Source organism: Triticum urartu, chromosome 4, assembly GCF_003073215.2.
Source record: "Triticum urartu cultivar G1812 chromosome 4, Tu2.1, whole genome shotgun sequence".
Lineage (NCBI taxonomy): Eukaryota > Viridiplantae > Streptophyta > Magnoliopsida > Poales > Poaceae > Triticum > Triticum urartu.
The window spans coordinates 455516477-455531294 of record NC_053025.1 but is presented as its reverse complement, the minus strand read 5'-3'; positions in this window follow the sequence as shown (position 1 = coordinate 455531294).

Sequence of the window (14818 nt, the reverse complement as noted above, 5' to 3'; positions counted from 1 at the left end):
ATCAACCAAATACCCATCACAAACTCTTATCCCTTGCATTACATTATTTTCCATTTGCCTCTCGTTTTCCTCTCCCCCACATCACCCTTGTCGTTTTATTCGCCCTCTTTTCCGTTCGTCTCCTTTTCGCTTGCTCTTTGTGTGTTCATTCTAGTTCATTTAGTTGCCATCATGTCTGAAACTGGGGAGGTTATCATCGGAGGATAGTAGTAACGAAGGGGGAAATGTTGATGCTTTTGATTATCCTCATGAAGAAACTACTATTTTACACACTAAAAAGTTTCGGATCAGTAGTGGTAATATTATTGGAAAAGGAGTTATTCATGATTTCTTCACTTGTGCCGGTGCTTTGCCCACCATGAGCGGGTCTATTCTTCATAAAACTAGTAGTCTTGCAGATGCTATATCTTTGCTCGTGGTTGAACTTGAAAGACAATTTATCCATATGCATCCTTGCATACACAGGATTTTTCTAGAATTTTCTAATATTGAGCATTCTTATGTTGAGCGAGCAGTTACCATCTTTTTAGCTCATGAGTTCAGATTTATAATAAAAGAGGCCAATGAAAATTTTGCGCATTATAGGGTGGATGCCGACCGTCCTACCATAGAAGCAATCCTTTTTATCAAGAGGACATAATGCGCTTGCGATCTTTAGATCATGTTGCTTTTAACGAAAACCTTAGAAAAACGGTTCCTACCGATGTTCTTGTTGACAGGATCTCTGAACTTAATGATAATTTTGCTATCCAGAACAATGGGTTAGGTTTTTCCCTTGAACAAAGGCTCATGACTTTTTTTCAAAAGAATGCTTATAATGATGAATTGGTTGTGCAATATGAGGGGCCAAAGGAGGAACCAATACCTCCCGAGCTTGATCTTGGGGACTTTTGTCCCATTAAATTTAGCCCATTTGATTACTTTTGCTTGCCACAAAGAAAGCTTGCTGCTGAACATAGGGAGTATGAGATTAGTTTTCGCGATTTACCTTATTGTTATCATGGCAACACCTAGATATATTCTTGCTTTTATGCCTAGCTAGGGGCGTTAAACGATAGCGCTTGTTGGGAGGCAACCCAATTTTCTTTTTGTTTCTTGTTTTTTGTTCCTGTTTAGTAATGAATAATTCATCAAGATTCTTTTTAGATGTGGCTTTATGTTTTTATTAGTGTTTGTGCCAATTAGAACCTTTGGGAAGACTTGGGGGAAGTCTTTGCGATCTTGCTGTAAAAAAACAGAAACTTTAGCGCTCACGAGATTAGCTGCCATTTTTTATTGGAGAGTGCGATTAGGTTTATTATTTTTGCAGATGATTAATAGACAAATTACTCACGTCCAAAAATTTATGTCATAATTTTTGGGGTTACAGAAGTATTCTAAACCTACAGATTACTACAGACTGTTCTGTTTTTGACAGATTCTGTTTTTCGTGTGTTGTTTGCTTATTTTGATGAATCTATGGCTAGTATCGGGGGGTATGAACCATATATAAGTTGGATATACAGTAGGTTTAACACCAATATAAATAAAGAATGAGTTCATTACAGTACCTTGAGGTGGTGGTTTGTTTTCTTATACTAACAGAGCTCATGAGATTTTCTGTTGAGTTTTGTGTTGTGAAGTTTTCAAGTTTTGGGTAAAGATTTGATGGATTTTGGAATAAGGAGTGGCAAGAGCCTAAGATTGGGGATGCCCAATTCACCCCAAGGTAAAATTCAAGGACAACCAGAAGCCTAAGCTTGGGGATGCCCCGGAAGGCATCACCGATTTCGTCTTCGTCCATCGGTAACTTTACTTGAGGCTATATTTTTATTCACCACATGATATGTGTTTTGCTTGGAGAGTCTTCTATGATTTGAGTCTTTGCCTTCCACAATCATCCTTGGTGTACACACCTTTTGGAGAGACACACATAAATCGGAATTTTATTAGAATACTCTATGTGCTTCACTTATATCTTTTGAGCTAGATAATTTTGCTCTAGTGCTTCACTTATATCCTTTTAGAGCACAGTGGTGGTTTTATTTTATAGAAATTATTGATCTCTCATGCTTCACTTATATCATTTCGAGAGTCTTTTAGAACAGCATGGTAATTTGCTTTGGTTATAAAATTAGTCCTAATATGATAGGCATCCATGATGGGTATAATAAAAACTTTCATAAAAAGTGCATTGAATACTATGAGAAGTTTGATACTTGATGATTGTTTTGAGATATGAAGATGGTGATATTAGAGTCATGCTAGTTGAGTAGTTGTGAATTTGAGAAATACTTGTTCTAAAGTTTGTGATTGTCGTAGCATGCACGTATGGTGAACCGTTATGTCATGAAGTCAGAGCATGATTTATTTATTGATTGTCTTCCTTATGAGTGGCGATCAGGGACGAGTGATGGTCTTTTCCTACCAATCTATCCCCCTAGGAGCATGCGCGTAGTACTTTGTTTTGATAACTAATAGATTTTTGCAATAAGTATGTGAGTTCTTTATGACTAATGTTGAGTCCATGGATTATACGCACTCTCACCCTACCACTATTGCTAGCCTCCCTAATACCGCGCACCTTTCGCCGGTATCATACACCCACCATATACCTTCCTCAAAACAGCCACCATACCTACCTATTATGGCATTTCCATAGCCATTCCGAGATATATTGCCATGAAGCTTTCCACCGTTCCGTTTGTTATGACACGTTACATTATTGTCATATTGCTTTGCATGATCATGGTCATCGGGGTTGTGCATGATTAAATATTTCATGTGATGAAGATAGAGCATAGCCAGACTATATGATTTTGTAGGGATAACTTTCTTTGGCCATGTTATTTTGAGAAGACATGATTGATGTGTTAGTATGCTTGAAGTATTATTATTTTTATGTCAATATTAAACTTTTGTCTTGAATCTTTCGGATCTGACCAGAGGGAAATCAATCTCCCGCCGATCACTCACCTGGTAGCAGTCGTTGAGGAATGAGCTGAAAACACTTCTTCCCCTAAATTAAAGACCAGCTATGTTAGGATCTCCGAACCCCTTGAGTCGGATACCTTTCCTTTGGATGAGATTCCACGTCCCCTAAACTCAGGGTCGGACATAGGGCCCGTGGAGCACTTGGATATTCCCGGACCCGAACTGGTGACCTCGGAGATTTTACAAGATCCAGATAAAATCTTGGGTTGGGATTCGAGTTTTAGCCCACCCACCCACCACAATCAATACTCTCTAAGTAATTCAGGCCCTCCAGACATATGTGACCTAATGTATGTACGACAGCAACCTCAGGAAACGGTCCATCACTTTTGGGCCAGGTTCCTACTTGTCAAAATCAAGATTAAAGTTTGCTGCAACGAAGATGCAGTCTTAGTCTTTCATCGCAATTGTACCGACAAGGGAATTCACAATGCCCTCGACTGCTGTCGCATACAGAGTTTCGTGGAACTGTCGCACGTAATACAGAAATACTGCATGATGGAAAGCACATGGAAGGCCCAGAAAACCCAATTGGAACCTGCTGCCTTTAAGCAGTGCAGTGCACTGCCCGGGCAAAACAAATACATCCTTACGAGGCATCCGACCATAAGCCCGTCACCAAGAAAAACAAATACTTTGCGGGATACAGGTATGTCCTTGACGAACTTCTCGACAAACCGTGTCTGATACATGCGACGCCAAGCACAGACTCAACTCACAGCCTCCGAGCATGTTGGGTTCTCCGGCAGGTAGCTAAAAGTGGGGAGGCCGTCCTCACCACCGCCACTCCAGAGAAGCACTCTTCAGAGGATGACGATTTTAACGTCCTTACGGTCTCTGAGACTTTGTCTTCAAATAATCGGCGTAAGAGGCACTTCGCGACCTCGCCGAAGTCCACCAAGTAACCGAAGTGAGCCCATGGAACGACGCGGCATTTGATGAGGACATAGACCTGGGGTAGGGTAATAGGCCTGACCTATATGTCCTATCCAAGGTCACTGTCTTAGAAGCAAAGAAGCTCAAGAGACAACAGGGAGGGCCCAACAAAGGTGTCGAGTGCAATCCACTCGATCTACCAGTCACTCGGAGACCCCTCCTTCCTTAGGTCACTCAACCACTCAATCACTCGACCATGCAAGAATCCATTCAATTTGTTTGAAGACCAGGAATCACCCAGAACAGCAACGGGCAAGCGTCCACTCTGTAGTCTTTAAGGCCATTAAGGCATTTAAGACTGGCGTTACCAGTAACGTCATCTCTTTATGTACATTGAACCCTTGGTAACGGAGGATGGCCGGGGTCCTGGCGCACTCTATATAAGCCACCCTCCTCCTCTGGCACAAGGGTTCGTACCCCTTGTAACACACACACGCATAATCCAGTGGACCACCTCCGGGCACCGAGACGTAGGGCTATTACTTCCTCCGTGAAGGGCCTGAACTCGTAAAACACGCGTGTACAACTTCACCATAGCTAGGATCTTTCCTCCTCATACCTACCCCCCATTCTACTGTCAGCCTTAGATCCACGACAGTTGGCGCCCACCGTGGGGCAGGTGTCTTAGCGACTTTTTGGCGGAGTTGCGATTTTTTCCGATTCTCATGATCATGGTTTCTGCCGGCGGACTGGTTGAGGGACGTGAGATCCATCTCGGTGCGCTTGTGTTCATCGCCGACGACTCCGCCTGGCTCCAGGAAGCTCCAGTCGACGTCGATGCGCTCCCCGTCCGCGGGGCGACACACTTTCACGCGTGCGTCTGCGGCGTCCTTCTCCGGCAACCGTCAACCCAGTATCGGTCGGTTCCTATGGTGTCCTCATCCCCCGTTGCTCGTCGGCACAAGCGTTCCGGTCGGTCGTGGCTCCAACGATGGGTGAGACACGTAGTGGCCCGCCAGTCGATCACCTCACAAGTCGTGACAATCGAGCCCGACGAAACACTCTACGGCTTGTTCGACCTATCGACTGGCCCCGTCAAGACCGCATCTAAGTGCGACAGTAGCGATCCCACGACAAAAGTCTTGATGGTCGACGGACCACCCAGTCCTCCTGGCTTTCCCCGCAATGTGATGGCGGCGGCGATCCGTCGCGCGTTCACGAGGAGTACCGCCCTGACCCCCTTTCTCGGCAGCGGAGGGAAGGGCTTCACCGCCGCAGCATGGATGCACTTCACACTCCTATCATTGGAGAAACCCCCGAGGCCCGGGCCTTGGAGGAAGCGCACCTGGCCAACTTGGCTGAGCGCACTCGACTGGAGAACCTACAGCATGCGCTCGACGAGTGCGCTCGACAGTGGATCCCTGAATCCAGTTGACGGCAGCTTTTTCCACCTCAATCTCAGGTATACCGCACTCCGATTCAAAATCTCACAGCCGCAGCCCGAATAGTAGAGTCAATCCAGCCTTCCTAATCGGAGGTAGGTAGGGGTTTGATGCAGATCCGGGCCTTGCTCCGAGCAGCCGGAGAACAGAACACTGTAGTGTCTCAGTCGCAAAATAGAATTCATAGCAGGTTTGTGGTAGCAGATACAGTATAGTCAGCCCACAGCCCAAGATCGCCCCCGCGGCGTGAAGGACGTGGGCATAAGCAAGATCAGTACAGAAAACCATGAGCAATATGATCACTGCCTCGGCCATGATGACCGACGTCGAGTGCCCATGCCTCATTCGAGGAGTGGGTCATATGTGCCTCGGCGGCATGATGACAGACGCCCTCACTGTGGCGAGCGAAGAATACTAGTCAACCACGGAAGCCAGGCTTTGATGCGAGATCTATTCTCGTTCAAGGTCTGGTGGACAGGAACAGAGCACACAGAGAAGTCCATGACATAGATTATCCGACTGGCAGTAGAGTGCACGTTTCAGGTCCCGAGTGTTTCAGCAGAGCCATCAGGGCTACAGTGATTGCTCCCAGTTTTAGGTTGGCGACTGGAGCTAGCAAATTTACGGGTGAGTCTAAGCCTGACACTTGGCTTGAGGACTACCGAGTAGCTGTACAGATTGGTGGTGGCAATGATGAAGTCGCCATGAAGCACCTTACTCTGATGTTGGAAGACTCGGCCAGGGCATGGCTAAACCAGTTGGCACCCAGCAGTATATTCAGTTGGGAGGAACTCACCCGAGTGTTTGTTAGGACTTTTGAAGGTACTTGCAAGCGACTAGAGGGGTTGAATGAATTGCAGAGTTGTGTACAAAAACCGAATGAAACCGTGAGAGACTATATCCAGAGATGGATCACGTTACACCATACAGTGGAGAATGTGTCAGATCACCAAGCAGTTTGTGCCTTCAAGGAAGGCGTCAAGTACCGAGAGTTGAATCTGAAATTCAGTCGGACAGGAGATATGTCCCTAACTCGGATGATGGAGATTGCCATCAAATACGCTAATGGCGAAGAGGAGGACCGACTCCGGAGTGGCAAGCACAAAAAAGTCGCCCAAGACACCGGTGGAGGTACTTCCAATCGGAAACAGAAGCGTATGGCCGAGCCAGTTGCTCCTGGTGAGGCTTTAGTTGTCGCTCAAGGAAAGTTCAAGGGGAAGCCCAAAGGGCCCTGGAATCCCAAGAAAGTGAAAGATCAAGACGGAAATGATGCGTTGGATTTTCCATGTCACATTCACACCAAGAAAGATGAAGAGGGTAATCTGATTTATCCCAAGCACACCACTCGGCAGTGTCTACTCCTAATCCAGCAGTTCCGAGGGAAACAACCCAAGGAGAAGGAAAAGGAGTCGGACATCAGGATAAGGAAGAGGATGATGATGGTATTTCCAACGTCAACTCCACTTTGATGATTTTTGCTGATGTTGAGAGAAAAAGTCGATTGAAAGTTATCAACACAGAAGTGAACATGGCTGCTCCGGCAACACCAAGTTATTTGAAGTGGTCCCAGACTACCATCACATTCGACCAGTCTGACCATCTAGCACGTATAGCCAACCCTGGGAGGCAAGCATTGGTGGTCGATCTAGTTGTTGAAGGCACCCGACTGACTAAAGTGCTGATGGATGGTGGTAGCGGCCTGAATATCCTTTATGTTGAAACCTTGAAGGGAATTGGAATTCCGATGTCCAAGCTCAGCGAAAGCAATATGAGTTTCCATGGCATTATACCCGGCAAGAAAGCTGAATCACTCGTCCAGACCGCCCTTGATGTGGTTTTCTGTGATTCCAAGAATTACCGCAAAGAAAAGTTGACATTTGAAGTAGTGGATTTCAAGAGTGCCTATCATGCCATTCTGGGTAGGCCTTCCTATGCACGTTTCATGGCTCGACCGTGTTACATGTACCTCAAGTTGAAAATGCCTGGTCCCAGAGGAGTGATCACTATCACTAGCAATCAGCAGAAAGTCAAAGAGTGCTTCCAGAAGGGCTAAAAAATCGCCGATGCACAAATGGCAGCAGTCGAAATGCAAGAATACCGGAAAAATGCAGATCTGAGTGATTTGCTACGCTCCAAGAAGCCTGCCACAGATTCTGCATTTCAGTCATCTGGTGAAACAAAGCCGATTCACTTCCACCCGACTGATCCTATTGCTGCTCCTACTCATATCTCAACATCACTCAACAGCAAATAGGAAGAAGCGCTCATCCAGTTCCTCCATGAGAACTGGGACATCTTTGCATGGAAGCCTTTTGACATGCCAGGTGTACCCAGGGGACTGGATGAGCATCATTTGCAAGTCGACCCGAAAGTAAAATCAGTCAAGGAACATCTTCGATGGTCCGCCATACAGAAGAGAAAAAGCAATTGGTGAGGAAGTGCCTCGGCTCCTGGCAGCTGAGTTCATCCGTGAGATTTACCACTCCGGGTGGCTTGCCAATGTTGTCATGGTCCCCAAGAAGGATGACTCACTTCACATGTGCATCGACTTCAAGCATATCAATCGAGCCTGCCCGAAAGATCATTTCCCTCTCCCCCGTATCGATCAGATTGTCGACTCGACTGCGGGGTGTGAGCGGTTGTCTTTTCTAGACGCCCATTCTGGGTATCACCAGATCCGTCTGTATGGTCCCGATGAGATAAAAACAGCTTTCATCACTCCATTCGGGTGTTTTTGCTATGTCACCATGCCATTCGGTCTCAAGAACGCTGGTGCCACAATCATGAGGATGATTCAGAAGTGCCTACTCACACAAATTAGTTGGAATGTGGAAGCGTATATGGATGACATTGTGGTCAAGTCACGCAAAGGTTCTGACCTGCTGACTGACCTTGCTGAAACCTTTGCCAACCTGAGAAGGTATGATATCAAGATTAATCCGTCAAAATGCACATTCGGAGTTCCTGGTGGAAAGTTACTTGGTTTTCTCGTTTCTGAACAAGGGATCGACGCGAACCCAGAAAAAGTTGGTGCCATACTCCGAATGAAGCACCCTGTGCGTGTGCATGATGTCCAGAAGCTTACTGGTTGCTTGGTCGCCTTGAGTCGATTCATCTCTCGCCTCGGTGAAAAGGCATTGCCTCTTTACCGACTGAGGAAGAAATCTGACAAGTTCGAGTGGACTCCTGAAGCTAACGCAGCGTTTGCAGAGCTCAAAGCCCTACTTTCCACCTAGCCGGTGCTCGCTGCTCCGATCAGCAAAGAGCCTTTACTGCTTTATATTGCAGCCACTGGACAAGTCGTCAGTATGATACTCACGGTCGAGCGGGAATAACAAGGAAAAGCCTATAAAGTTCAGCGCCCAGTATACTATGTTTCTGAAGTTCTGACTCCATCCAAGCAAAGATATCCACATTTTCAGAAGCTTGTTTATGGGATTTACATGACCACGAAGAAGGTTGCACATTATTTCTCTGATCACTCAATTACAGTCGTCAGTGACGCACCATTGTCCGAAATTCTGAACAACAGAGATGCAACCGGTAGAGTGGCAAAATGGACGATTGAACTCCTTCCCTTGGATATCAAATTTGAGGCAAAGAAAGCTATCAAGTCCCAGGCAATAGCAGATTTCCTCGCCGAGTGGATCGAACAGCAACTGCCAACTCAGATTCACTCGGACCATTGGACCATGTTCTTTGATAGATCTAAGATGCTGAATGGTTCTGGTGCGGGGGTAGTATTGGTATCCCCCCGAGGCGACAAGCTCCGCTATGTTCTCCAGATTCATTTTGATTCCTCCAACAATGAAGCTGAATATGAGGCACTTTTGTACGGGTTACGTATGGCCATTTCACTCGGCGTCCGTCGCCTCATGGTCTACGGCGACTCAGATTTAGCGGTGAATCAAGTAATGAAGGAGTGGGACGTCAGAAGCCCGGCTATGACTGGCTATTGTAATGCAGTAAGAAAGTTAGAGAAGAAGTTTTAGGGTTTAGAGATCCACCACATACCCCGACTGAAAAATCAAGCGGTGGATGATTTGGTGAAGATAGGTTCCAAGAGAGAAGCCATTCCCAGTAATGTGTTTCTGGAACATATTCATACACCTTCAGTCCAGGAAGATCCTTTCACTCAAGAGCCCCCGCAACCAAAGAGCGTCGCTGATCCGACTGAAGTCGAAGTTTCAGCCATGGTCGATTTGATCATGGAGGTTTTGGTCATCACTCCCGACTGGATAGTGTCGTACATCGTGTACATTCTTAGGAAAGAACTCCCAGAGGATGAAGAAGAGGCCCGACAGAACATCCGCCGATCCAAAGCTTTTACCATGATCAAAGGGCAGCTGTTCAGAGAAAGTGTAACTGGAGTCAACTAGAAATGCATAACACCAGAAGAAGGTTGAGTGATCCTCAACGACATCCACTCGGGGACCTATGGTCACCATGCGTCCTCTCGGACCATTGTGGCCAAAGCATACCGAGCGGGATTTTATTGGCCACGGGCAAATGAGATGGCTCAGGAAATAGTCGACAAATGTGAAGGTTGCCAGTTTTACTCCAACATGTCTCACAAGCCTGCGTCAGCCCTGAAGACCATTCCACTTGTCTGGCCCTTCGCTGTTTGGGGTTTGGGCATGGTTGGACCTCTGAGAACGGGTAGGAGCGGCTTCACTCATGTACTCGTGGCAGTCAACAAGTTCACCAAATGGATTGAAGCCAAACCTATCAAAAGTCTTGAAGCCAGTACTACGGTCAGTTTCATCAAAGAGTTAACATTCAGATATGGTGTTCCGCACAGCATTATCACTGACAGTAGCTCGAACTTCGATTCAGATGAGTTCAGAGCCTTCTGTGCTTCCCAAGGCACTCGAGTCGACTATGCTTCAGTCGCCCATCCCAGTCGAATGGACAAGCTGAAAGAGCAAACAGGTTGATCCTCAAAGGACTGAAACCCCGACTGGTGCGTGATCTCAAGCATGCGGCAAGCCTGCGTCGATGAACTTCCATCAGTGCTTTGGGGTTTGAGGACGACTCCTAATCGGTCGACTGCCTGAACTCCATTCTTCTTAGTCTATGGAGCTGAAGCTGTGCTTTCGAGTGACTTGCTTCACAATGCACCCAGAGTCGAGCTTTTCTTAGAAGATGAAGCAGAATAGGCTTGACAAGACGCAATTGATCTCTTGGAAGAGGAAAGAGAGATGGCCCTGATCTGATCGACCATTTATCAGCAAGACCTGCGTCGATTGCACGCCAGAAAGGTGAGGGGTCGAGCATTTCAGGAAGGAGACTTGGTTCTTTCAGTGGATCAGCAGAAGCCACACAAGCTCGCCCCTACTTGGGAAGGTCCCTTCATCATCACCAGAGTGCTCCACAACGGAGCGTACCACCTCTACAACGTCGAGCATAAGAAAGATGAGCCACACGCTTGGAATGCGGAGTTGCTCCGCCCCTTCTACACTTAAGCATTCAGACCGTTGAGATGTAATAAGAAATACCTTCTAGTTTGACTATCAAAGACACAGTTTTATAGTCTGCTAATTGATTGCTGTTTCTTTTTTATATGTTTCAAATCCCCAGTGGGTACCTTAGATGCGAATCCGTTTCTCCTAAGTTTTTAAAAAAAATCCTGTCGAGTAAAGAGCAAGCCTCTCACTCGGGGTGTCGGTGTCAAAACCGGTGGATCTCGGGTAGGGGGTCCCGAACTGTGTGTCTAAGGCGGATGGTAATAGGAGGCAGGGGACACGATGTTTAGGCAGGTTCGGGCCCTCTTGATGGAGGTAATACCCTACGTCCTGCCTGATTGTTCTTGATGATATGAGTATTACAAGAGTTGATCTACCACGAGATCGTAGAGGCTAAACCCTAGAAGCTAGCCTATGATTATGATTGTTGTATATATATATCGACTAGCCTGGCCTCGGTTTATATAATGCACCAGAGGCCTAGGATAACAAGAGTCCTAGCCGAATACGCCAGTGGGGAGAAGTCCTTGTCTTGATCGCCAAGTCTTGTGGAATCTTCCATGTATGCGACAGCTGTCTGAACTGGCCCATGAGTATACCGCCATGGGGGTCCTTGGCCCAATCTAACAGATCGGGAAATGACGTGGTGAGTACCCCCTAGTCCAAGACACCGTCAGTAGCCCCCTGAACCAGTCTTCAAGTTAGTGACGCCCCTCAATTCTTCCGAATTGTTCTTCATCTTCGGTTGTCGGTCTTGAAAATTGGTTCAACAAATATTCTCATCTTCGATCTTGAGGATCACCGAAATGCATTTGGCGAGTTTACACGTCGGGTATCCGAGGAGCCCTTTTAAGTTTCCGGCCTTTATCAATGCCTTGTTATTTTTATGCCACACCTCGGGTTTGAAGTTGTTCCCGGGAGGCAGTGTCCTCTTGCGTCCGAGCTCTAACGCCGGACTGCATTCGAGGTATCTTTTGCAGTCGAGCACTAATGCCGGACTGCTTCCGATCTGCAACGCCGAAATGTATCTGAGCTCCAACGCCGGACTATATACAAGATGCCATAGATCATATTGGTCCAAAAAAGTTGATGGAGTTTAGCCGAGCTTAATGCCGGAAATGCCCTCTATGGAGCCAGCCACTAGCGCCCGAGCTTTATGCCGAACTGCTTCCGAGGTGGTGCACCACCCCGACTATGGGCCAATTTTTTGTCAATACTTTTTATTGGTGCAATTTATTCTCTGTCGAGATATATAGCTAGTAGCCCTCAAGGTGTGTATCGGTCTAAAACCCGAGATGCACCTGAAGGATGACACAAGACCGCTGATCCCAGTAGCCGCTAAGACTCGGGTTGATTTGCAAAATCGATCTGAGGATCAACTCCTAGTTCGGGAGAATACTTCGAGACACAAAAAGCGGTGTGCAGAGTCCTCGAGACTCAGGTTGGGTGCGGCCGACCAACCTAAGGATCATAATCTCCTCGAAAACTATATTGCACTTAAATTTTCTGCACTGGATTGCTAATGCAGTAGCCCCCGAGACACTGGTCGGGTGGCAACACCAGATCAGGGGATTGATACGCCCCTTTAATATTAGTAAATGATAAGCCCGAAGCCCAGTAGCCCCCGAACCTTAATGCGGGCACGGGTGGCCGAATTAAGGATCGGTATCTAGAGTAAAATCACAAATTATGTGTAATGATTCTATGTATCCAAGTACTTTACATCATTAATGCTCGGATCCGCATTGTACAAAACTTTGTTGACCGACCATCGGCTTCCACCTCCTCGGCCAGTAGCCGAGGAGTGTTTGTCCTACTTTATAAAGCCTTTATGAGGACAAAGATTTTACGACAAACAAGGCAATCTGGCCATATGGTTTTATAAACAAAGGTACACAGAGAGATATGTTATATTACTGTTTAACATAATAAATTTCTTCCAAAGAAAATAGTCCCGCTATCGGTTCCTTTCTTTGGGTTGTCAAGCTAAGCATGATCATGAAACCGCAGCTCTAATGTAAGAGCAAAATATTGAGGATTTTGTTTGGGAGGCCAGTTACTAGCCCCCGGTAGTGTTCGACGACAGCCGAGGTCAAGCCATAAACACTTCGGCTAATGTTATGAATGGCCCGTCATTAAAAACAATCATCGGATCGCCAATCAGTTTACGCTTATTGTGACAGTCAGTTTTCGCTTTCTCCACTGAGGTGCTTAACCATGTGTGCTGCAAGCACAATCGCAGTGGTTCTCCCTTTGCACACCTAGCCGAACAAAGCGGAACGTAGGAGGCAAGCGCAGGAGCCGGGCAACCCAACTATTGAGCAAAGACACAATTCGAAACCGATACAAATTTAGCAATATCCGAGAATGTTTTTGCCGAATCTCTAAAGGTGTCCGGCGTTGCACTTTGAGACTTGTGCTGAAAACACACAAATAGTTTAAAAGTGCCATAAGCTTGGAAAACCAAAAAACGTCAGTAAAAACTTGATGTCCGGACAAGATCAAGTGTTCGGTGCCAATCCAAAAATTGGTCTTACTTTTGTGCTTCTGTCGTGCATTTAATATCACACATCCGATCTCAAGACTTCAAGCGGGTCAGCCTATGGCTGCAGCCTCCTATCCTGAAGGCGGAGTGCTGCTCGTTAGACCAGTTTAGCGAACTAAACTCGAGCAGTCACTAGAGAGAAAATGGGTTATCTGGCTATTGACCACACACTCGCGACGAAAAAGGAGTGATAGAAAAAATTTTGCAGCGACTAGGAAGAAAACACATTTACTATAAATTAACTCCTATAGATTTTAAGAGCCCCCAAGTGACTTGGGTAAAAGAATTTTATGTATAATGATTGTATGTACCGAGGTACTTATATCATATCTGTGTTCACCCGAACTTTAAACGCGTCTTAACCGACCGTCGGCTTCTCCCTCTTCGGCCAAGGGCCGAAAAGTGTCATGTACTCCACCTATCGAGAGTATCGACGGTGTTTCCGATGACCAGGCAATCATGCCATAAGGCTGTAACAGACAAAGCGTGCTCAGGGAACTTATGCTATATTACTGACGAAGTGTAAGAAGCATCTTCGAAGAAAATAGTACCCCCACCGATACCTTTCTTCGGTGCTCATTGTTACTATGAGACTTGTGCAATAGATTTTTTGTACTCATGAGTTCCGTTGTGTGCCGACCATAATTGAAAACAATAAGAGTGCTAGCTTTAGGCTTCACCCAGTCTGAGGTCCGGCTCGGGTGACCCGATCGTGACAATCGCAGAGGTGCTCCCTTTACTCCCTAGCCGAACAATCGGGAACATAGGGGTAAACACATGAGCGAGGCAACCCAGCTTACAAATCGCTTAAGTCAATATGGTGCATATTGTGGCGTAATACACGAACAAGGAACGAAGCCGTACAAGTATAATCGTATGCAAGAGGAAAAGCTTCATAAAGGAAGCCCCCAAGTAAACGGGGTATTTGAATTTGTGTGTCACAAACAAAGTTTTGACAAGGAGATTTTTTGCAAGCGACTTTTTCCCAAAAAAGTATAATGCTTGGTCGAACTGAACACAAGTTAAAAATTTAAAACTTTGAGCATGAAGGCAACTTAGCTCGTTAATGTGCTCGGTATTGATGATGCGGTCCGAGCTTTATGCGGGACAAGGTTCCATCCCCCAAGCCGGTCCCGAGGTGGCGGAGCAAAGAGCTCGGCACTCCGAAGTGGTGACATAGCACGGTCAATGCAGGCCGGTAGAGTGATGCCGAAGTCCCTGCCATGGGGCAATGAAGTGTTGATGAAGCCCCCCGTCCAGCCGAGGTGACGTGGTATATCAGTATGCCGAGTTGGCGATACTGCGCAACCCGGATCATTTTCCTGTGCACAAAAAATAGTGCAAACCGGAGATCATAGTAATAATAATAATAATAATCGTTGCAATAATAAATACTTTATGCAAAGTGAGTAATAAAAGAAATATGGCCTGGCGCCAAAGTCAATGTCGATGCAGGGCGTCGGCGTGATGCGGTAAAGGCATAGCAAAGCCTGAATTCATAGGTCGGTTCGAGTTCC